Source organism: Pan troglodytes, chromosome 13 (genome assembly GCF_028858775.2).
Source record: "Pan troglodytes isolate AG18354 chromosome 13, NHGRI_mPanTro3-v2.0_pri, whole genome shotgun sequence".
Classification (NCBI taxonomy): domain Eukaryota; kingdom Metazoa; phylum Chordata; class Mammalia; order Primates; family Hominidae; genus Pan; species Pan troglodytes.
Window position 1 is genome coordinate 58144215 of NC_072411.2, and position 26508 is coordinate 58170722.

General features: G+C 35.9%; 1 long non-coding RNA gene across 1 annotated transcript in view; it reads right to left on the reverse strand.

Moving 5' to 3' along the window:
• Nucleotides 1–25820, reverse strand: part of LOC101056880 (uncharacterized) — a 130129-nt gene extending 104309 nt beyond the window's left edge. The window contains exon 1 of the long non-coding RNA XR_010149761.1: nucleotides 25723–25820. This is a non-coding gene — a long non-coding RNA (uncharacterized LOC101056880). The remainder of the gene's footprint in view (nucleotides 1–25722) is intronic.
• Between the last annotated feature and the right edge of the window lie 688 nt (nucleotides 25821–26508).

The following is a 26508-nucleotide window of genomic DNA, read 5'->3' on the forward strand; positions in this document are numbered from 1 at the left end:
ACACGCAAACACACACATACACAATTTTAAAACTACAAACTTAGAATTGAGGGGTGGGGGATAAGTATCTTTATTTTTTAAAAAATGGGGAAAAATTAATACCTCCCCCACCCCATCTTACCAAATAATAGCAACTTTGTCTCCTCTGGTTATAATCATCCATTTCCGGTAAATATGCAAACGATTCGAAGTTCAGCTCCCTTTCGAGGCACCTCTTTTCCTTCTCAAGTTGCGAGGAAAAGGTGGCCCCAGCTCATGTCATTGAGAAAGGGGCCTTTCGTCCCGGTGCCCCACTTCCCTTTCAGTGTCTCATCCTGCTAGCCTGTGGGGAGTAAGCAGCCTCTGTCCTCACTGGCTTCAGTGCTGAAGTGGCTGCAGTTTCACTCATGGTCTGATCTCTTTTTAGAGAAGGGAATTGTGATTTATCCCAGAAAGCTTGCTCACCTCCTTGCTGTTCAGGACCCCTCTTCTTTTCTCATTGTCATTACAAATCTTCTTTGCTTTGCCTGGCTTCTGTTTAACTCAGCAATTAACATCTTCCTTCTGCACTCCCCTATTGAAGGTACGTGGGAAATTTTCAAATTCCTTCCATCATACATGGAAGGAGGGAGACTCATGATAGTTTTATTTGGCCCCTCTTTGCCTAAACATCTCATGCAGCCATTTCTGCTCTATGAGCAGATAGCCAAGGATACCACATTCGGACTTTCAGTTAAGCAATGTACAACACCAGGAGCACAGTTGAGATAGGTTAGAATTTAACTAATACTCCCTAGAGTTGTGTTGTGCTCACAGTACACAGCAACCCATCATGATAGTTTTCCTCTCAGAGTTTCTAGGAGGAAAGGAGGCACAAAACCCCACCACTTTTAGCTTCCATCTCTGTATATTGTTTTCATCTCTTCCATCTTTCTACAACCACCTTCTCGGGCCACGGCCAAAGAGAGCAACTGATATAAGGATTTGCACCACCTTTTAATGTCTTTCTTTCAACTCAGTTCTTCAATTTTTTTTCTTTAAACGCCATAACAAAAATACTTTTCCCCTGCTACTTGGATAAGAACCTCTCTTACATTAGGACTTGTAATCTTTATACATTATAATGTATAATAAAACACTAAGGCATCAGGTTTTGCTCCTGCTATATAAAGGCAAACTTTTGGAATTTAGAATGACATTTTCTTTCTCAACAAAGCTTATTTTTTAAAACTCTTATTATCTTACATGACAAAATCACTTTTGCAACTTAGGCCTGAATAATGACTTCTTTGCCTTCTCTGAGTGATCCATGTGCTCCAGGGATAATGGACTCACTGGGCAAAAAGACTGATGGGGTATGAAAAATAAGGTAAATATTTTTACTTTATATATATGCGTTTTTAAAATATTCATTATATGGGATTTAAACTTCTTAAGGATAATGTCCGTGACAAATTTATTTTGTTATTAGCCAAAATATATATAATAGGCCTTCAGTGAACATTTGAGTAAACTTGTGAATTAAATAAAGTTTGGCTTGTTTGTTTTTTAATGAAATCCAGACTCTAACCTTAATAAAGACTGAGTACAGAAGTTGCTTCTTGGTTAAATGGTGTGACCCTTAATGTGTATGCCAATAAGAAACGTATTTGGATGAGAAAGGCTAGAGAAAGAAATTTCATGTGAAATCCAAAAGAAGAGAAGACACTCTGTGATGGTTAATTTTATGTGTCAACTTGATTGGGCTAAAAGATACCCAGATAGCTGGTAAAACATGATTTCAAGGTGTGTCTGAGAGAGTGTTTCCAGAGAGACTGGCAATTGAATCAGTAGACAGAGTAAAGAAGATCTGCCCTCACCAATGTGAGTGAGTATCATCCAATACATTGAGGACCTAAATAGAACGAAAAAGTGAAGAAAGGACAAACTCTCTCTCTCTTTTCTTGACCGAAACATTCATCTTCTGTATTAATCCATTCTCACCCTGCTAATAAAGACATACCTGAGACTGGGTAATTTATAAAGGACAGAGGTTTAATGGTTTCACGGTTCCACACAGCTGGAGAGGCCCCACAAGCATGGTGGAAGGTAAAGGAGAAGGAAAGTCATGTCTTACGTGGCAGCAGGCAAAGTGCATATGCAGGGGATCTCCCCTTTATAAAACCATCAGATCTCATGAGACTTATTCACTATCATGAGAACAGCATGGGGAAGACTTGTCCCATGATTTAATTACCTCCCACCAGGTCCCTCCCACAATACATGGGAATTATGGGAGCTACAATTCAGGATGAGATTTGGGTGGGGACACAGCCAAACCATATCATCTTCTTTTACCCTTGTACATGGGAGCTCCTAGTTCTTAAACCTAACCAGGACTTATGCTAGCAGTCCCTCAGTTCTTAGGCCATTGACATTGGACTGGGAGTTATACTATTGGCTCTACTGGTTTTCAGGCCTTTGAACTCAGACTGAATTACACTGCCAGCTTTCCTGCTTATTCAGCTTGCAGAGGATAATTATGGGTCTTCTTGATCTTCATAATCACAGGAGCCAATCCCATAATAAATCCCCTCTTATATGTCTATATCTATATCATCTAGATCTAGATCTAGATCTAGATCCTGTTGGTTTTGTTTTCTGGAGAACGCTGACAATACACACTGTTACATCTAAGACTTGTGATTCCAGAAAACAAGGAAAACTGAAAAACATAACTCAGAAAGACAACTACTTGTTCTTCCTCTAATCTTGATAGATCTCCAAGTGGACAAGGCTTTTGCAGAAGAAGGGCTATACTTACAACATGGCTAACAGGGCTTCCCTGTTCTTCTCATCAAACACACCACACTTCTTTCTGCTTTAGGAGGTTTGTATTATACTTGCAAGTTTTTGCATAGCTTGTTGCTATTTATACTACAGATCTTTCCTCAAATTTTACCTCTTCTCAAATTCTTTCCTGACCACCTGGCATATTATAATCCTGTCCTCCTGTATCCTGACCCCATCACTCTGTCATATCACTCATTTTGGTTTTTTGTACATCTACTAGTTTTTCATGTACTACTTACTTTTTCACTGTGCTTCAACCCTCCCCAACTCCCATGTGACCTTGGCAATGTAATATGTCTACATCTTATTGTTTCATTCTGTAAAATGTGATAATAATATCTACCTCAGAGGGTTGTTTAGAAGGTTTAAGTGAGATTACGTATTACATAATTCATGTAATACAATTAGGACAACATTTGGCACATAGTAAACTCAAAAAACATTAGCTATCGGTACATGAAATAACGAACAGATAAAAAAGCAACCATTGGGCTACCTTCCAAAACTATATGTAGTAAATATTACATAAAGTCTTTGTATCTCAAGCCAATTTCTTTTTCATATCTCAGTTTAGAATCTAATCTACACAAAATGATTTTTTATAAAGGCAAAATTGCAGTTATTCCTTTTCTTGCAATTAAACAGGAATTTTCCTCTGCAAAGCACAGGGCGTGAGATTCAGTTCTTCACCCATCCATCCCCTCTCCAGCCCCCATATTTTTGCTGGCATCAAATGTTAATGGCTGTCAATGACTATATGTTATCCTCTTCACAGGGCTTTCTAAGAATAATAAGTTAAGACAAGGTGGCTTACTTTATGGGAATCACAGTGCTTGTTTCAAGAGACTATGTGATGAAGGAAGTTTTAGTAGGACCAGAGGACCTTTTGGCTGCCACTCGACTACAGCACTGAGATGCCTGCTTATAAAGTTGGTCCAGACTAAACTGCTTGGAAAATGCGAAAATAATTCATGATAAACTGAAATGTAATGCCTTATCTAAATCTCAACACAAGCCCTGTGCTATCATTTTAATTCAATATATAAAATGCTCCAGAAATGTATAGATTTTGACCTGAGATTATTTAGAAAATAATTAAAAACTGTAATAGGCTACCTGATTTGGCACAATTTAGTACATCCTGATGATGTGCTGAAGAGAAACATTGTATATTTGTAATGGTAGATAGAGAAGAAGTTATAGAGAATCATTTACAAAACAGATTTATAATCCTGAATCTGTTCAATCGAACCAAGATCACAGAGACTTCAATAATGTTTTGAAGTCTAGAATGTAGAAATTTTGGAACTTAGCTAGAAAAAAAACAGCACTTAAAACTGTGATGAAAGAATGTATTTTGCTGGAAACAATAGGGTATAAATATAAAGAATAATTTCTTCTTTTGGTCATAGCTGCCAAAGGACAGAACAAAGTTTAACAAAACAAAGGTTCTGAACTAAAGTATAAAGGATAAAACAAAGGGTTTTATTAACAAATTATGTTAAATTAATTTATTCTATATTCCAAACTATCACACACTGTCTTTTACGTAACTTATTAAGTCATTTTAAAAGTCAAGACTAAAATTCTGCTTAACATTATTGATGAGACCTTACATCTGAATATTATTTTAGCTCATCTACTGAAATTCATTAAGGTGATGACTTTTCTCCTTTTTCCATTCTCATTCAGTAACGCAATTTTAATTCTCAACATTAAAAATAACGCCCTCTATGGGCAGTAGAACTCAGTGAAGTGTTAGCAATCAGCAAAGACCCCCAGCTGAATAGTACCCTAGATGGGGAAAATGAGCCATTTCCCCTCTTCCCCAGCTCATACTGTCAGTTGCCTTTCAAAACAAAGAGATTACATTAAAAACAGGAAAGTATATATATGCTTGTTTTTCCCCTAGCCTGACCAACACCAAAAATGCCCATATTGACTACATTTCTAAATTACAGAGTTGAATACATTCCAAAATATTTTGGTAGACCTGGGTCTTTAGTAATGCATTACAGTGTTTGATACAGTAGTTAGACATAGCTTATTTTTTGGAAAAATTCAGTTGTTCAGTAGCTATAGTTTTGGAGCTTCTATAGGCTTTCCTCCTTTATAATCCTTTTACTGATACTTTCATTATTTCATTTACACTTCTTTCAACATACATCTATTGTTTCTGTCTCTCCAAAATTCATTCATTCTCATTCTTCTGGAAATGTACTTGGATGTTTCCTAGAGAGCTATATTCCTTCATTCCCAGTTCTTGTGATTCAGTTCATAGTGACCCTCCTCCTGAATCCAAGCATAGACACAATACCCACAACAGAGCACTACCTCCCACTGGCAACACAAATTGATGTGGAAAACGACCTGTGATCCAGACATTTACAAACAGGCATATTCTGTCTGCTGGCCAGAACATTTGAGTCAAGGATGGACACAGGACCCAAGTAAGGCAATGAGGCTCAACTCCAGAACTTTTGGTGAGTACACTGGAAAGGAGATTCATTTTCCATTTAGCCGAGATTTGTTTTGTTTTGTTTTGTTTTGTTTTGTTTAAAAAAAAAGAAAAAGAAAGAAAGGCCGGGCACGGTGGTTCACACCTGTAATCCCAGCACTTTGGGAGGCCAAGACGGGCAGATCATGAGGTCAGAAGATCGAGACCATCCTGGCTAACACAGTGAAACCCCGTCTCTACTAAAAATACAAAAAATTAGCCGGGCATGATAGTGGGTGCCTGTGGTCTCAGCACTCGGGAGGCTGAGGCAGGAGAATGGAGTGAGCCCGGGAGGCGGAGCTTGCAGTGAGCCGAGATTGTGCCATTGCACTCCAGCCTGGGCAACAGAGCAAGACCCCGCCTCAAAAAAAAAAAAAAAAAAAAAAAAAGACAAAGACAAAGAAAGAAAAGAAAAAGGCAGCCTTGATTTCCTGAGAGCCAGCTTAACCTTCTGTAGGAAGAACTGTCTAAGAAGCCAAAACAGAAAATCATAGACAAGAGATAGTCTGAATTCTGATGACATTATTTGAGCACCTATATCTAGCTACGTCTCAATACATTCTGCCAAATTTTCAGTTACAGATATACACTAATATTTCTTTTTTATGCAGCATATTTCAATTGGGTTTTATAGCACCTGGAACTTAAATATTTCTCTCAATATATGGCTCCATTGCTTCTACAGAATGAACAAAGATCACTGAATTATTTCAATAGAGAGTAGATTGGAAATTTTGCTTGTTAATCAAGAGATCATTCGGGAAAAAAGTACGGCAACCTAGGGTGTGATGGCTCAGGAAGAAAGCTATTATAATTTTTCTGGGTAACGACATATTTTAATAGCATTAATATAAATAAATCAGTGGGCATATGTGATCAAGTCATGAACTGATTCTTCAAAAATAGGTTCCTTGTAAACAGAACCCAAACAATTCAGCAAGTTTCAATTGAGCATTGTGATAACTGCCAGATTTAAAAACTACACAGCTCAGTCAACTCATAACTTGGTTATATTTTCAAATCTCTGTTTATTCATTCATTCATTCATTCATTCATTTAAGAAATATTTATTAGGTACCAATTCTGGGCCAGTCATCTTGCTACTTGCTGAGGGCATAATACCTACATAGACTAATAAGGACTTATTTTGGCTCATGACCCCAATGGGTTATTTTAGTATTCATTGGTACTTATATTACAAGATAGATAAGAGGGGAAAAAAAGGAGATGAAAATCTTTTCAGTTAAATGTCATCACTTGTAAATGATTTTACTGGTGGCTGAGTGGAAAAGTACTTTTAAATGAATGAACAATGTGAAATTTGGAGATTATTTGTCATTTCCATTTTCCTTTAATTTTCTTCTCATCTATTCTAATAAATCATTGATAATTGGCCATATTCCAAGTGAACAGATTTGCCAGAAAACTCAGGTTATGATGTTCATTATAAGTATTTCAAAAATTGTCACCAGTCACATATTTTTGTCTACACAGGAATTGGAAAGTGGACAACTTATAAAATCATCTGCATAATTCAAGACAAGTATCCTAATTACTGATGCAAAATAGGGTTTTTGATTATCATAACAAGTTTGACTTTGAGAAATTCAATAAAATCAAGCAGATTTTTGAATATTATATTATTAAACCATGCTTCCAGGAACCCAAAATTTGAATCTTCATAACTTCACCCCCAACCATACGAAGGAGGAAGTTATTTAGTGCTAATGGTTGCAATCATTATGTTTTAAAGGCAAAGAGAAAATACTGTAAACAAAGCAGGAAAATATTTTGGTGTGTAGCATAAACATGCAAACAATTATCTTAAAATGTAATCTTCATGTGACTTATTAAAGTAGATTACATTTTAATGTGCATTGCAATTTGCACATTATAGAGAGCACTCTATATGCAGCGTTAACTGTGTGACCAGCCTGACAACCTGCACAACTGAAGATATAAAAAAAGAAAAAACCCTCTGCTATCTTTCTCTAAATGGATGTATTTGGTGTTGATAGTCAGATACAGTTTTCACCTTTATCCCAGCTTGTTTCTGACCCAGTGGGTTAGTGTTAATCACCACTGTAGGCACCAATAATTTCCCCATATGTGGAATTTGATAAGTTAGAGCACCCACTTCAATTCAAGAAGATTCCAGCTGACTATCCAGTTATCGCTATGGACAGCTTCAAGCACATCCATGGCTGGCCTTGTATTCTTAGCTTTATCAAGCGCTTTGCACTTTTTGTCTTTTATCTCTTAATTGAGACCTGACTGCAAAAAATGCCTATCTCTTCAACTGGGTTGCATTAAGTATTAACTTTAACTGCTTTGGGTACTTGACGTACAGAAGAGAAAAAAAAAAAAGCCTTAAGAAGCTGTGTAGAGTGGAAAATCTTTCCAAATCTCTATTTATTTATAAATTGTATAAATGCTACAGCATTTTTTTAAAAGTAAATAAATCTTTATCTCTTTTCCAGATTAAAAACAGTGTTTGTATTACCAACTGGAAGAAAGTTTATGAACCCTCCATCATATTTGGCAGTAATAATAATCCCACAATTCTGGCCAAAATAGATAATATTTACGAAGAGTAAATAATTCAAAAACAATAGATGAGAAGAAAAACTTTGTGTTTTATGTCTCTGGAATATCTATGGACTGTCTCTTTTCTATAAGATATGCAAATCGGTTTTTATTTGAGCAAAGGGTGCACGAATCCAAGGATTCGGGAATGCTTGTACAGGTTCTGAGTCTTAAAATTTCCTTTTCTGAATATTTTCCATTTCTAAATATCATCGAATTTGTACTATTTTGTGAACTCATTGAGAGCTCTGTCTGAGCCTTTTTATCTTTCTATCTCAGCTTCCTGCATACAGTAGACATTCAACTAATGCTCCCTGAATGGAATGGCATTCACTCACTGAATGGAATGGAATGGAATGGGGCCTTGTTGTGACTTCCTATGAAATCTTCCTGTGACTTCCTTATGTGTTCATCTGTGAGAAATGTCAAATTCTGCTGTTACCGTGGCACCTATGACATGTTCTTCCATGACAATACAGAAGTAATAATTAGAAAATACATGTCATGAACAAAACAATAGCATTAGACAGTGGCACTGAAAAACCAAAACTCTAGAAAAAAAGTAATTTGCTACTGAGGGGCCTGAATGTCATAATTGAAACGGTGCCATTCAATTTTTATACTGACAGCTAAAAACTCAGAATAAATGTTAGGTATTACTGATTAGATGTCCCCTCAATCAAAATATGTTTAACTAAATCTAAGTCTAGACAAGAAACATCTCCCTAAGAATCAGATTAAAGAAATGGCACATGGACATCATGATAAGCAAAGCTCTAAAATAAATATAAGCCAAGAAGATTCAAGAAATCATAGAAAAACAAATAAGATTGTCATTACAAACAAATCAATATTACTAATATTTAAAGAGAAAGTACCTTTCCACCTATTGTGTGTAATTCCAGTTAAAAATTTAGTGGGGGACCATCAGTTGAAGGGTGCATAATAAGAGGTGTCTATACTAGGCAGACTTTGTTTTGAGATTTTGATACGTAGTCATTAGTTCCCAAGTCCATGTCCCAACCAGAAGTATTGTCTGGATTCCAGGTAAAGTTACTTGTTACCAAAGAGCTATCTAGACCTGGGAAGGGGATGAAAAGAAAAGCGAATCAAAATTCTAAAGATAAACAAAATGTTAATTCCAAATGAGAAGAAATTTTATCCCCAAACACCTCAGTTGGTACCACAGCACCGCAGGATGGAAAAACTTAATGTTTCACTCACTCATTCATTTCTCAAATTTCTGAGGTCCTTCTGTGTGGAGCAACAGGATAATAAAATGAACATGCTATTTCTGCTGTTCTTCAGGCTTAGTTGGCAGAGAACACTGCTTGTATTTAATATTGGGAATCATTAAAATCTGAACAAGGGAGTTTTATGAATAGTGTTAATTGATAGTGAATAACACAACCTATTCATCACCTATACCACCTACAATGGAATCAAGATTTTCCTCCAAGTTTCCTAATTTGCTCTTGGTCAGACGCATTTATCTTCCCTTGTGCCCACCCACACCAAACCCCAATCTCTACAAGAATTACAGTGCAGCATCACTAACATTCACTAGTAAAACCTACACTTATTATGAGCATCAATGATATTATTAACAAGGGCTTAAAACTTTTTCTGTAGACATGGAGAATATGTGAAAAGAAGTATATTTTTCTTTTTGCTTTTAACTGAACATTCTAAAATTCCCCCTCCCCTCTTTAAAGGAAAGACCAAATACTCTCATTTTATTGTTTTCTTATAAGCTCATAAAATTTTAGCTTTGTGTTACTTTTTCAAAGACTCTATTAAACTTGATACATGAGACTAGCAGGCTGCCACAAACTCATAAAAATCTGTTCAAAGAATTGCTGCCTAGCGGTGGAAATTGAATGGCAATTTCTAAGAATCAAGCTAATGGCTTAAACTATAGAAAATGTGAAGCCTACTAATAGATAATTTAGGATTTCCCCTCTCCGCCCTCCACCCCCTACCACCACCACCACTGGAGAGAATGAACATGAGCTTGAATAAAATTGCACCAAGATCTTATTAATCTTCTGTCTGTAAAAGCTCAATTTTCCTAAGCAATGGGCTGTGGTACACATACCACATTAAAATCTATGCTTAAAATGTTCTCTATATTTTGGAGCTAAAAGTTCTACACCTTTTGACTATGTGAACACTTGTATTATTGTCAGCTTCAAGAGTTAAATATTCCAGCAGGAATTTGTTACTACACGGCGGTACATAATGCCTGAAAACCTCCTGCACCAATATTGCTCTCAAATTGGCAGCAAGTGAACAAGGGACATGAAGGATGCTTCAGCACAGTAACCTATCCTTCCTTCTCTCCTGGGAGCCACTTGGCCAGCTTTCATCCTCATAATTATAATAAATTTGACATTTCATAGATAATATTGATTTCTGTATTTTAGCATTTCACCATAGGTGACAGTCTAGCGTCAAGAATGAAATTTCTATTGATCTCCTGCGCATTAATCTCTCATGTGTATGTGATCATTTTTATAAGACCTTTTACTGCACATAAATCAATATTTCATATTTCCAGCTATGCCAGAGGAGATGTCATATTTGTAAACTGTGAGTTGACACCTGCAATTCCTTCCTGTTCAGCTTCAACTGTTCAGTAACAGTCGATTCAGGGTTGGAAAAGGATCAAGCTCAAGAAACAAGGTAGATGAAAGGCATAAATGTAGACTAGAGTAATTAGCTTAATGAACAAAGAAGACAAGTAAGTGAAATAAAGTGAAATAATGTTTCTCCTATAAAAATTGCTTCTGTGGACAAAAGCATCTGTAAAACAGCTTTTCATGCTTTCTAGGGAGCTGATACTGGATTTGAATGTCTGTGTTAATAAGGAACTCTAAAATGCTTTTAAATAATTGAGTAAAAAGACCTATTAAATCTTGTTGGATAAGAAACTCATGATAATTTCAAGAATTTTTAACATAAAAGTATATGATCTTCTTATCCACAACACCAATAGAGTACAAATGCAGATTAAACAGTTTTCAGAACTTTGATGTTTCCTAATTTAGCAAGCAATTTACAAAATAAGTAAATTTTCATATTTGATAATTTTTCCATTTAAACAAATAAGATCTTTGAATTTTATGTGACTATAGTGATTAATCAAAATAGAATCATATTATGAACAGAATGTGAGTTCTTCTTGAAATAAACTTTAATGCAGAGTGGGAACTAACAAGTATTTTTAAAGAGTAAATTATTCATTCTAAAGAGACACTACTCATAGGTATTTAAGGATCTACTAAAGCATTTATTTTGCAATTTCAATGGCATGTAAAAATTATTGTGAACTTGCATATAATCTTGCTGGACTTGGCTATGCTTCATCATTTCCAAAGCTGTTTTCTACTTATTAAATAATTGGAGTTTATCCATCATGTATTTTAAGAGCTTTGGGGATGAATAAAATCACTGGACACAAGCTGATCTATGTGAATGTTTGTTTCCATCTATAAATTTTCCCTCACTATTCTTACTTTTTCTGATAAAGGTAATGCAAAAGTCAATTTGGACTAGTCTAATATACTGGAAAGATATGGAGAATAGAATCCTATTTTGTACAGCATTAACATTTATTCTTTACAAAATCGCTGTTCCACATATTTAGAGAAATTCAGAACTCCAAACCTTATGCTATAAACATTTTCAGAATCTGACAAAGATGCTTTTAATTCAATATAGTGTTTGCTGGCTTAAAAGGAACTACTTTTTCCCAGATAAAAGTGGACTTGGAAATGTCCACCTTCTAGCAATTTCCTATAGTCACTATTGACACTCTATTATTTCAAATTATATGTCGTTTCACTAGAAGGAAATTCTGCTCTTGCTTATTTTTTAAAGGCCAATCCTTTTTGCTGGTTTCTGAAACATGTTCATGGCCATAAAATATGTCAGCAAATGACTGTTTTAACATGATGACAGACACATTATGGGAGTGTGACTGACTAGTGTACGAGTGACTATATTTCAAAAGTTGTGTCAGTTTTTGACTGAAGGAGCACAATTAAAAAAACAACTAGGCTGAATAGTACGGTATTACTAAAGAAAAGTCAGCAAGTGAAGTGTATCTTTACAAATACTTCAGTTTTCTCAGGTGTCACAAGAATTAGTAGTGAGCTTTAAGCATTGTACAATTTATTGTGTTTTAGAGCAAATTAACACTCAAAGAGCTGGGCTATGTGTACTCAAAACTTCAGAACTTTGATTATTAATATCTAAGTTGACTAGGACTGGTGCTCTCATTTTGACTTAATTAACTTTCATTCTATAATTTGGCACTTGTTTCTTTAAGGTGAAAATTTCTGAGCTCTGAAATCCCAAACCTGAAATGACCACCTATATTCCTTGCTAATATCTCGTCTTTAAGCAAGTTAAATAAAGAACTAGAGATTAATTCTCTTAGGGAAAAAATATTCCCCCAATGATGTGAGCAGAAACTTTCAGCAGTGTTTAGATGAAGTAATGCTTTCAAAATTATGGAGGATATTTTTAAAATAGTGTTTTAATTTGTGCTTGATAATTTTGCTATTTCTTTTAGTCACTTTCTTGCCTCACACTTGTGAGTTGACTTCTATATTCCAGAACCCATAGAGATTTCTACCAGACACAAAACATCATTACATCTACTCTCATTCTTTCCCACTCTATTGCCTACATATATTTACTGCTTTTAGTAAGGCTGGTTTGTCATCCACTTGTTTCCCATGCCCTCCATGGACACATTTTGCCATTGCAATTAACTATACTATAATTTTAAGCATTTGTATTTCTTCCTTTTCCACAAATTGAGATATCTTTTTTTCTGTTAATATTCCCAAACACACAGTCTCTAAAACCATTAACCAAATAAGCAAATCTTTATGGAATGAATAAATAGATAACACAATTAGTGGCATATTTATAATACGATGTTTTAAATTAAGAGGGGTCATTAATTAAATGATGTGGATTATACAAAATAATCCACCATTTTATTTTAACAACTGTCAATTTAATCTCCTTAATATCATTTTTTTAAATCAAAAGATACTTGGCCTCTAGAAGGGGCTCAGTAAATCATCCAGACAGTATAGTACAAGAAAGTTTTTAGGTCTTGGTGCAAACAGGGGCAATATTTTTTAAAATTTATGTGTGCTGTATATGTTAGTAATTTTAAAACATACATGCTGTTAGTGTTTCAATATGGAAGAAATAAAGGTTCTGATTATTACATTCAGAGTATATTTCTAAAATCTTATAATTCTAGAATAACAATGTATTTTTTCCAGATAAGATATTAAAAATATATTTTTTCTTCATACTAACTTTCTAAATATAGATATTAACTGAACATTATATACTTTTAGAGAAAATTTGGCTTAATATTTCAAATAAACTTTCCTTTATCTAAAATTTTATAATACATAAGTCAAAATTCCAAGTTCTAACTAAAAAAATTGAGAGAAAAAATGTACAGAAATTATTTGAACTCAGGGAAAATCTTAAAGTGAAATTTAAAAATGTCAAGAAACATCGATCACAGAATTTTACAGCCAGAATCAGTTTGATTATTTAACACCAAATAGTGACCTCTGTATAAATTATATATTTAAATCAATTGGTATTAAACCAAAAGATCCAATTTTAAAAATAAATTTGATGTCCTAAAATTAAGAGACTGACATCAATTTTATCATGAAAAAATCCATTATAATCCCTACTACTTGAGAAATTAGCTGCTCAATATTGACATGGACACTGAGAAGAAAAATACATTTTGGCATAAAATTAGGAAGAATAAAATTATTATTATGGGAGGCTTCACACTCAAAAACAACTAAAGCATTTTAAAATATACCATTTACAATAACAAAAAGAGAGTTAACTGCTCGGATCCCATTGAAGTTCATGAAGTTGATATACTGTAGCAATCAAAATTCTCAAGATTAATATTTCATGACAGAATACCTGGATTTAGGGCCAGGCGAGGTGGCTCACGCCTGTAATCCCAGCACTTTGGGAAGCCAAGGCCGGCCAATCACCTAAGGTTAGGAGTTTGAGACCAGCCTGGCCAACATATAGTAGTAAAACCCTGTCTCTACTGAAAAATGCAAATATTAGCTGGGTGTGGTAGCGCACGCCTGTAGTCCCAGCTACTTGGGAAGCTGAGGCTGGAGAATCACTTGAACCCAGGAGGTGGAGGTTGCAGTGAGCCGAGATCATGCCACTGCACTCCAGCCTGGGCAACACAGCAAGACTCCATCTCTCAAAAAAAAAAAAAAAAAAAGTAAAAAGAAGAGAAAGAATACCTGGAATTTCTTCATTCAAATAAGAAAAAGTATATTGAATAACAGGGACTGAAACGTATATATATATACTATACAAGTATCTTTACTAAGGATTCTTATGGGGTATATTTATCCAAAAATATCTTCCATTGTTAAGTTATCAATGTCAACCACATGTATTAAGGAAAACATTAGATTCGAATTTCCATGGAATTTTTTTAAGTGTTTTAAAATTAAAATGGTAAAGCATGTAAAGACGAAAAAATTGATCAAAAGATAAATATATAAATTAAAGGGTTCAATGGATATGTTTTTATCGTCATTTTATCAAGAATAATATGGAAATTTGTATAATGCCTAAAAATGGAGAAAAAGGAAATGATTCACTTGCGTCCGCTGGTTCTTCAGAGCTAAAATTGTAAGTAAAAGAAAGAAGATTGATTTTGATTACAATCAGAGCACAGTACAGAATATTTTGTTCATAGCTTACTCATAGAATCTTTTTAAAATGTTTTCACTTTGGTTCTGATCTCCCAAAATTTAAACGATAAAAAGAAAACTAAAGAACATGGAGAATTTACCCAAGTAAGGCTGAACTTAAAAAATAATTCTAGAGAAAACATGATAAAGTATGTATTACCAGATAAATCTATATGCCAAAATATGATTAAAAGTAGTAGTCAAACCTAAAGAACAGAAGACTATTGAAAAGAAGTATCATTCTTTTTAAGAATGATAAAGACTACTTTCTTCGCTTTAGCTTAGCTCCCTTCTATTCATTGCATTTTCTTAGGAACATGTCTATTCATTCTCCTAATAAAGTCCTCTCTGTGCAACCTTTGAAGAATTTTTTTCCAAACTTTTTTCTGAGATTCAGGGTTATATGTGCAGGTTTGTTACAAGGGTATATTGTGTGATACTGAGGTTTGGGGTACAATTGAACCCGTCACCCAAGTAGTGAGCATAGTACCTGACAGATAGCTCTTCAATCCTTGCTCCCCTCTCTTCCTCCCCGTTTTTATAGCCCCCAGTGTCTATTGTGAAGAACATTTTCTATGATGAATTAGGAATATCTTTATTCCATTTTACAGTCCTGCTTAACAAAGTTTCTTATTGTAAGGCCAAAGTTATAACCAAGAAGGTTTTGTAAAAGAAGAACATTAAGAAAAAAAAAGTTAGAGAAATCAAATAAATCAGTAAAAAGAAGAACCTACAACCCAATACAAATGGATAATGGAAATTTAGAGTAACAGGAAAATAACTAATAAACTTTTAAGGTGTTCAAACTCATTCACAGTTAAATAGTTAAAACAGGATACTAATTTTTGCCTACCCAATTGGCAATTTATGTTTATTGATAACCATGATGTAGAGAAATTAGACACCTATACTCTACTGGTAAGCATATACATCAGTATTACTTTTTAGGAGTAAGTTGGTAATACCTTTCAAAATGTACCAGTACCATGCTGTTTTGGTTACTGTAGCCTTGTAGTATAGTTTGAAGTCAGGTAGCATGATGCCTCCAGCTTTGTTCTTTTGGCTTAGGATTGACTTGGCAATGCAGTCTCTTTTTTGGTTCCATATGAACTTTAAAGTAGTTTTTCCAATTCTGTGAGGAAAGTCATTGGTAGCTTGATGGGGATGGCATTGAATCTATAAACTACCTTGGGCAGCATGGCCATTTTCACAATACTGATTCGTCCTATCCATGAGCATGGAATGTTCTTCCATTTGTTTATGTCCTCTTTTATTTCATTGAGAAGTGATTTGTAGTTCTCCTTGAAAAGGTCCTTCATATCCCTTGTAAGTAGTATTCCTAGGTATTTTATTCTCTTTGAAGCAATTGTGAATGGGAGTTCACTCATGATTTGGCTCTCTGTTTGTCTGTTATTGGTGTACAAGAATGCTTGTGATTTTTGCACACTGATTTTGTATCCTGAGACTTTGCTGAAGTTGCTTATCAGCTTAAGGAGATTTTGGGCTGAGACGATGGGGTTTTCTAGATATAAAATCATGTCATCTGCAAACAGGGACAATTTGACTTCCTCTTTTCCTAACCGAATACCGTTTATTTCTTTCTCCTGCCTGATTGCCCTGGCCAGAACTTCCAACACTATGTTGAATAGGAGTGGTGAGAGAGGGCATCCCTGTCTTCTGCCAGTTTTCAAAGGGAATGCTTCCAGTTTTTGCCCATTCAGTATGATGTTGGCTATGGGTTTGTCATAAATAGCTCTTATTACTTTTAGATACATCCTATCAATACCTAATTCATTGAGAGTTTTTAGCATGAAGGGCTGTTGAATTTTGTTGAAGGCCTTTTCTGCATCTATTGAGATAATCATGTGGTTTTTGTCTTTGGATCTGTTTATATGCTGGATTACATTTATTGATCAGAGATACAGATGAATGTAACAGAACAGAGCCCTCAGAAATAATACCATACATCTACAACTATCTGATCTTTGACAAACCTGACAAAAACAAGAAATGGGGAAAGGATTCCCTACTTAACAAATGGTGCTGGGAAAACTGGCTAGCCATATGTAGAAAGCTGAAACTGGATCCCTTCCTTACACCTTATACAAAAATTAATTCAAGATGGATTAAAGACTTAAATGTTAGACCTAAAACCATAAAAACCCTAGAAGAAAACCTAGGCAATACCATTCAGGACATAGGCATGGTCAAGGACTTCATGTCTAAAACACTAAAACCAATGGCAACAAAAGCCAAAATTGACAAATGGGATCTAATTAAACTAAAGAGCCTCTGCACAGCAAAAGAAACTACCATCAGAGTGAACAGGCAACCTACAGAATGGGAGAAAATTTTTGCAATCTACTCATCTGACAAAAGGCTAATAGCCAGAATCTACGAAGAACTCAAACAAATTTACAAGAAAAAATCAACCCCATCAACAAGTGGGCGAAGGATATGAACAGACACTTCTCAAAAGAAGACATTTATGCAGCCAAAAGACACATGAAAAAATGCTCATCATCACTGGCCATCAGAGAAATGCAAATCAAAACCACAATGAGATACCATCTCACACCAGTTAGAATGGTGATCATTAAAAAGTCAGGAAACAACAGGTGCTGGAGAGGATGTGGAGAAGTAGGAACACTTTTACACTGTTGGTGGGACTGTAAACTCATTCAACTATTGTGGAAGACAGTGTGGCGATTTCTTACAGATCTAGAACTAGAAATACCATTTGACCCAGCCATCCCATTACTGGGTATATACCCAAAGGAATATAAATCATGCTGCTATAAAGACACATGCACACGTATGTTTATTGTGGCACTATTCACAATAGCAAAGACTTGGAACCAACCCTAATGTCCATCAGTGATAGACTGGATTAAGAAAATGTGGCACATATACACCATGGAACACTATGCAGCCATAAAAAATGATGAGTTCATATCCTTTGTAGGGACATGGATGAAGCTGGAAACCATCACTCTCAGCAAACTATCGCAAGGACAAAAAACCAAACAGCACATGTTCTCACTCATAGGTGGGAATTGAATAATGAGAACACTTGGACACAGGAAGGGGAACATCACACACTGGGGCCTGTTGTGGGGTGGGGAGAGCAGGGAGGGATAGCATTAGGAGATATACCTAATGTAAATGACGAGTTAATGGGTGCAGCACACCAACATGGCACATGTATACATATGTAACAAACCTGCACAGTGTGCACATGTACCCTAGCACTTAAAGTATAATAAAAATATATATATATAAAATTAACTTGTGTATAATATTTAATATATCTAAAATGTTACCAATTTGGCATGTAATCAATAAAAAATAAAACATATTACACTTTAAGAAATATACCTTTCAAAATGAAAAATGTATATACTATTAGACTGAGGAAATCTACAAGAATTTGCAACATGTTTGTACAAAAATGTACACCCACACACACAAAGGTATAGCAGCTAATTTTGTAAAATCAAAAACCAAAGACAACCAAATGTCAATCAATAATAGACTGGTTAACTAATACATGCTATATCCATAAAAACACATATTACGCATAGAAAACACAATTACATTCATGTAAATTTGTATATATTATAGTAATTATTTCCCAATAAATTATAAAATTCATTTGAAGAAAGTATATCTGGTTTACAAAAAATTGAAAATACTTAGTTTAATTCAATAAACATGTCTTCTTGAAGAAGTGTAAGTTTGAGGTTTGTGGTGAGAAAGAGGATGTTTTTCAACTTTTAATTTTTCCTTTCTGTACTGTTTTAATTTTCTAAATATATTTGATTATTATTTTTGAATAACTGTTTTGAATATAAAACAATTGATTTTCTAGACAGATTATATTTTTTTCACCTTTCATTGCTAAAAATGTGTCTACGTATCCTTTGCCCACTTTTTGATGGGGTTGTTTGTTTTTTTCTTGTAAATTTGTTTGAGTTCTTTGTAGATTCTGGATATCAGCCCTTTGTCAGATGAGTAGATTGCAAAAATTTTCTCCTATTCTGTAGGTTGTCTGTTCACTCTGATCTAGTTTCTTTTGCTGTGCAGAAGCTCTTTAGTTTAATTAGATCCCATTTGTCAATTTTGGCTTTTGTTGCCATTGGTTTTCGTGTTTTAGACATGAAGTCCTTGCCCATGCCTATGTCCTGAATGGTATTGCCTAGGTTTTCTTCTAGGGTTTTTATGGTTTTAGGTCTAACATTTAAGTCTTTAATCAATCTTGAATTAATTTTTGTATAAGGTGTAAGGAAGGGATCCAGTTTCAGCTTTCTACATATGGCTAGCCAGTTTTCCCAGCACTATTTATTAAATAGGGAATCGTTTCCCCAGTGTGGCAATTCCTCAGGGATCTAGAACTAGAAATACCATTTGACCCAGCCATCCCATTACTGGGTATATACCCAAAGGATTATAAATCATGCTGCTATAAAGACACATGCACACGTATGTTTATTGCGGCACTATTCACAATAGCAAAGACTTGGAACCAACCCAAATGTCCAACAATGATAGACTGGATTAAGAAAATGTGGCACATATGCACCATGGAATACTACGCAGCCATAAAAAATGATGAGTTCATGTCCTTTGTAGGGACATGGATGAAGCTGGAAACCATCATTCTCAGCAAACTATCGCAAGGACAAAATAACGAACACCGCATGTTCTCACTCATAGGTGGGAATTGAACAATGAGAACACATGGACACAGGAAGGGTAACATCACACACTGGGGCCTATTGTGGGGTGAGGGCGGGGGGAGGGATGGCATTAGGAGATATACCTAATGTTAAATGATGAGTTAATGGGTGCAGCACATGAACATGGCACATGTATACATATGTAACTAACCTGCACATTGTGCACATGTACCCTAAAACTTAAAGTATAATTTAAAAAAAGTGTCTACAAGCTTTTTGAAATTTAATATGTATTACATACACATATATATTGTATACACATAAAAAAACAAAAAGATCATATATAGAGTCAAATATTTAATTAGATAAAATCATATAGACATATATGATTGTGTGTGAGTGTGTATCGACATCCCTGAAGAATGTGCTGAGAGATCACGAAATCATAAAATGATGTCATCGCGAAGTTATCTGATTTCCCTAAATGCCTGTAACTTACATGTCCCTCTTTATCCTGGGCCTCAAAATACGCTCATTTCTTTTTTAATATTTAAGTTAATATATTTCCAAGCCCCCATCTCTCACATTGGAGAGGCACCATAGCACAGTGAGTTAAGAATGCAGATTCTAGAGCCAGACTATGTGGGTTTAAATCGGACTTCTGCCCCTTACTAGGTAGAGGACTTTGGGCAAGTCACAAGTTTCTGTATTTTGGGTTCTCTTCTATAAAATGGAAAACATTCCCTACTCTTGTTTCTGGTATTCTAATGATAACACAAGTTAACATAAGTAAAGCCCTTAGAGGAGTAAATTGCTGCACAAACATTAACTAGGATTAGCATTCTCTCTCCAGATGTTCCCAAAAACTCCCATGGCTGCTTATTCAGTCCAGTTCAGACAGCTCTTGCTATTAGCTGTAGAAACTCTGATCAGTCATCCAAAGGAAACCATTTTCTCAGCTTTGCTGCTGTCACCTTACACAGTATCACCAAACAAATATGGGCAGCCTGGGCTATGGAAGAAAAATGCATTCATTGGATAAATATTTGCTGAGTGCCCTCTATGTGCCAAGCATTCTCCTAAGCAGTGAGAATATAATCGTGATCAAAGCCCCTACTCTCATGGAGCTTACATTTTATTGACCAAGGTCATATTCAAAACCCCAAATTTAGCAGTCTAACACTGAATTCCACCAAATAAGTTGATTTTTTCCAAACCACTCTTATTTTTAAATGCTGCTAGAATAAGAGGTGACAGAAAGAAGCCCTGAACGCTTTTCTGACAACTCTCCACCAAAAGAATGCTTCATTTTAACTTGGATTTATATGGAAAGTGCTTCTTGTTACAAAACTAAGAAAAGACTATTAAATGTATGACTATGTGTGTATTTGTGTATGTATGCATGACAAAACTGTAGGGTCAGCAATATATGTTAAATTAGATTGCACCTGCAAGCAGCAAAACAAAAGAACTTGACTTTTATTTTATTTAGGATTTAAATTTTTATTTTATTTAGGATTAAAATTTAAATCCTCAAACTCTATAGTTTTCACTCAAGATGCACTCAGGTATCAATGGAAAACGTTAATAGAGGTAAATATTTTGCAGTCAACACCAAAGCCTTAAACCTGAGCTCAAATGTATACATATACAGGGTTTTCCACCCAGTAAATGTGAATACATTTTACTCTTTGTCCATGGCAGAGATCCTTGAAGAACTGATTCTACATGCCAGTGATGTAATTTCACAGAACTCAAGAAAGGAACAACACTGATCGGCAAAACCCCCGATACCACTCTAGCCCAGCCAAGTTGCTTCATAATTCCATCACCATAAAACAATGAAGAATACAAAACATCAATGCATAGCTCTCTCTAATCAAATTTGCATTCTTTGGAAAGAAAAGTTCAGTTCCATAATGGAGAAAACCCCAAGTAATGAAATGAGGAATCTACCTACTTGCTAAGTTGAAAATTCTTTATGAGCACAACCAAACTGAGATTATTTACATGCTTATAGACTCTCACAATGTTTTCCCAAGAGGGATTACATTTCCCATTCCAAAAGAGAGAAACACAGAACTGCATTTATCTGGAAAATAGTATGCTGTGATTCGGTAAAGCCTACTGTCTCAAATGGGAGTTACTTCAACATGCATTTTTTTATTACACACATATCAAAACAAGCATTTTTCATACTCCATACCCATTAGTTTAGGATTTGTTCTCATGGTTAAAAAAAAATAGCAGCTGGAAACTGAAATCATGCAAAAATACTGTTTTTAACCCTAAAGTTACATGTTTGCATAATATATATTCATTCATTCAAAATAATATTGATCATTTACCACATAGCAAACATGGTACTACATACAGCAGTATGTAAAATACATGGGAATCTTACCCTCATGTAGCTTCAAGTATTATGGAGTAGAAAGTAAACACACTAATAAATACCTAATTACAAATACTGATGGATGCAACACAAATAATAAACAGCCATGAGGAAGAGGTTCGCTTCAGACTGTATGGTCAGGGAAAGTGTCTGGGGAAAGGGTTTCAAAATGAAATGAGAAAAGTATTATCTTCAAACAACACGGCATTTGGTGAACTTTTGGCAGCACTAAGACACTCAAAGCAAGTAACCATTAGAAATGTAGAAGCTTTTTCCAAACCAGTACTCCAGACAACCACACACTGTAGAGTTCAGAGAGTACAAAACAGCAGATTCTTCAGAGATTCTAGCTTCTCATGCATATCATGCAATAGGGAATACCAAATTTTTCAGTGACACCTTGTACAAAAAAGCAAATATCTTTGTGGAAATTGACCATAATTTAAATCAGCAAGGAGGGTTCTTTGGGTAATCATCACCACCCTAAAAACACTCAGCCCTAATAAACTGGCAACCACCTTTTATGAAAACCCTCAAGAGTCCAAATTTCCCCAGCAGGAACTCATATAACTGCTGTGATGGATTATATGTTGTTCTACATTTTCTCTCTTCAGAAAATCTTTGAAATCTTCTTCTCAGCACTTAGAGACAGCACATGATTTCAGAGGGAAGAAGTGGTGTAAATTAAAAGAGACTCATTCTTTGCTTATTTCTGGTGGAGAGAATGATGTCAGGAAAGTAAAGATGTTGTGAGAGCACAGTTAGATAAACAGTGATACAGAGATGTACTGGAGTGCCAACTGCAGAAATGTTCTAGTGATGTAGGAAGGAATGGAATACCCAGCTAGATTCTGGGGAAGACAGCCCAGAAAGACCAGTGAATGGAAAAATGAAGAGTAAGTCTGGATGAAGCTGTGACATGTAGTTGAGCTACACACAGTGATTTGGATATCTACCAGGATGTATCCATTAAGAGACCTCTTACTTATAAAACCCAATTTAAACTGACTTAAGCAAAATAATTTATTGGTTTACATGACTGAAAGGTCCAAGGGAGTATACTGAGCTTCAGATATAACAAGAGTTCAGAAGTTCAAATGAAGTCATTGAAACCAAAATAGGCAGCTCTGCCTTGACGTTTGCTGGCTTCAATTGCTAAGTACAATGTGTTGACTTCTGACAGTTTCAGGCTTTCTCTTGTGGTAGCAAGATGTCTGTTTTTTTTTCTTTTTGAGACAGGGCCTCACTCTGTCACCCAGGCTGGAGTGTGGTGGCATGATTATATCTCACTGTGGTCTTGAGCTCCTGGGTATAAGCTATCCTCCCTCTTCAGCCTCTTGAGTAGCCAGGACTACAGGCACGTGCCACCACATCCTGCTAAATTTTTTTATATTTATACGTATTTTTGTAGAGACATGGTCTTGCTATGTTGACCAGGCTGGTTTCTAACTTCTGGCCTCAAACAATCCTCCTGTCTTGGCCTGCCCAAGTGCTAGGAATTGCAGGAATGAGTCACCACTCCCAGACAAGACGTTTAATTTTGAGTAAGAGACTTTTTCCCAGTATTTTCAGCAAGTGATTTATTTTGTCTCACTGGCTCTGATTGGGTGTCATGTTTAACCTAAAGCAATACTTGTGTCGAGAGTAGAGTGATGCTCAGGTTATAGGTCAGGGTGAAGCTCCACCAAACCAAATGAGCTGAAAATGGGGAGAGAGTGAGGACATCCAAGAAGATGTTCAAAGGGATGCCAGGAAGAATACCACACTGGGCTTCACTAAATATACAACAATTAAACTCTATACTTAGAATGTATACAGAAATAGGAAGGATTAGAAAAAAAGAAATTTGGGGAAAGTGCCCTTTTCCTGCAAAGTTCTGGAATGTCAATGCCCAATAAAACAAAATTGTATAGGTTTACGTCAATGTCAGGGCATCAGCTTTCCTCTTGTATGAGCCCTACAAACATTTTCACAAAAAGACATCCTAAGAAGGAAGTATTCCTCTGCAGCTACAATCTGATATTTACTATACTATACCTTGTTCAACAGATTACTAGGCATCATGAGTTCTGAAACAAAACATAAACGCTTTAAAAAGTTATATTGAATACCCTTTTAGAATGTTATATTTTCACCTTAAGAATATTGTGGTGGAACCAGAATAGTCTCAAAGACCAGTTAAAGCAGGGGACCCCAACCCCTGGGCAATAGACCAGTACTGGTCCGTGGCCTGTTAGGAACCAAGCTACACAGCTGGAGGTGAGCGGCAGGCAAGTGAGGGAAGCTTCAACTTTATTTACAGCTGCTCCCCCACCCTCGCATTGCCACTTGAGCTCCACTTCCTGTCAGATCAGCGGCAGCATTACATTCTCATAGGAGCATGAACCTATTATGAACTGTGCATGCAAGGGATCTAGGTTGTGCACACTTCATGAGAATCTAATGCCTGATGATCTGTCACTGTCTCCCATCACCCCCAGATGGGACTATCTAGCTGCAGGAAAACAAGCTTAGGGCTCCCACTGATTCTACATTATGGCGAGTTGTATAATTATTTCATTATATATTACAATGTAATAACAGAAATAAAAATGCACACTAAATGTAATGTGCTTGGATCATCCCAAAACCATTTACCCCCACCCCATCCATGCAAAAATTGTCTTCCACAAAACCAGTCCCTGGTGCTGAAAAGGTTGGGGACCACTGAGTTAAAGTACAGACTGAAGTGGGCGGCAAGAAATAAAACTAAAAGCATTATACATTTTTGTTTGGGTAAGTGTTGACTGAAAAAAATGTACCAAAGAAATTTATTAATTAATAAACAATATAAGAGAACAAATATAGATTTAATAGAAACCAGAGGTTTGTTGAAAAATAGTGTATATAGCATAAGAAGGGAGAAGTTAAGAACCACTAATTTTAAAGATTAGCCGATAGTAATGATCTTTGCACAATTCAGAATAAGGTAAAAGATATCCATTGAAATTGGAGCCCATCAAATTTAGAATAAAAAGAAATTTTACTTACCTTAGCTAATAATAAATGTAAGGAACTCATAAGCCTAATAGTGGTAAACCTGAAGACCTAAATAAAGCCCAAAACATATTTCCATTATGAATTACAGAATGATTAAGTGAAAGTGGCGTGCCTAGAACTTTAAGGATTCCATGGACGCTAATTGTGCCCTCTAATTTTGTGCCCATCGATGTCTTTGTCATTATTTCACAAGGCAGCATATAACAACTCTGTTGGTTAGAAAGTCCTTCTTAAATTTAAGCTATAAACTAGTTACTTCCATCCTGCCTTAGAAACATCATCAATGTCTGTCTTTGTCATTATTTCACAAAGCAGTATATTGCATTATAAAACAACTCTGTTGGTTACAAAGTCCTTCTTAAATTTCAGCTAAAAACTGGTTACTTCCATCCTACCTTACAAACACACAGGAGAAAATCCGTTTAAAAAATTAAACCGGCCAGATGCAGTGGCTCATGCCTATAATCCCAATGTTGCGGGACTTTCCTTTAGTTCAGCTAAACAGGTCCTTGACCGTCCCATGGCCAAGAAAATTTAGGCTTGCAGACAGTTTGAACGGTGAGTGAGGCAGGGTTTTATTGGGTGTAAAGGAAGAAAAGGGGGAAACAGGAACTCTCGCAAGGACTGAGTCCCTCCGCTAGAGCGCTTCCTACCGAGCAGTTCGAATCCCAGGTTCCACACAGGAAGAGGAGAGGCCAGCCTCCTCCCTGCTGCAAACGTTGTGAACTTCCCGAGGCCCCACCTCAGAGGGAAAGCTGGTTGGAGTTTCTCCAGGGACCTTCTCCCACCTGGCTGTCTCACCAGCATTTTGGGAGGCCAAGTTGGGCGGATTGCTTGAGCCCAGGAGTTGGAGAACAGCCTGGGTGACATAGTGAAACCCCATTTCTACAAAAACTACAAAAATTAGCCAGGCATGGTGGCACCCACCTGTAGTTTCAGTTGCTCAGGAGGCTGAAGTGTGAGGATCACTTGAGCTCGGGAGGCAGAGGTTGCAGTGAGCCAAGATCACGCCACTGCACTCCAGCCTAAACAACAGAACAAGATTCTGTCTCAAAAACAAACAAACAAACAAAAAACAATAATTAAACCCACTGATCTTTATGTGATCCAACAAATAGAGACTCAAATAGTATAGACCCCTTTGTTCAGGACACATATCTTCTATTAGTGCCCAAAAATCAAAACCCATTAACTTTATTGACAACTTACTCTTACTGAATTCTGTGTGGATATTAATTTTTATCACCAGCATTCATTTTCACTCCCTTGTATGCTCTCTACTATATTGCTAAGCCAAAATCCAAGAAGGCTTCAAGTTCCAGAATCTTTTTCAGTAGGGTTCGAAATTAGATTATCTCCCCTTGTGGTAGGCTAAATAATATTCATCACTTCCCCCTCCAAGATATCCAGCTCCTGACCCCTGAAACCAGTTAATGTTACCTTATATGGCAATAGAGGCTTTCCAGATGTTATTAAGAATATTGAGATGCCAAGATTATTCTGGATTATCCAGGTTGACCCTAGATGTAATCATAAAGGTCCTTATGAAATGGAGTCAGAGGGAGATTTGAGATAGAAGAAGGCAGTGTGATGATGGGAACAGGAAAAGGAAGACGGTGATGTGGTGCAAGACTGTGAGCAAGGAATGGGGATATTTTCTAGAAACTGGAAAAGGTAAGGAAATGGATTTGCCTCTGGAATCTCTGAAGAAGG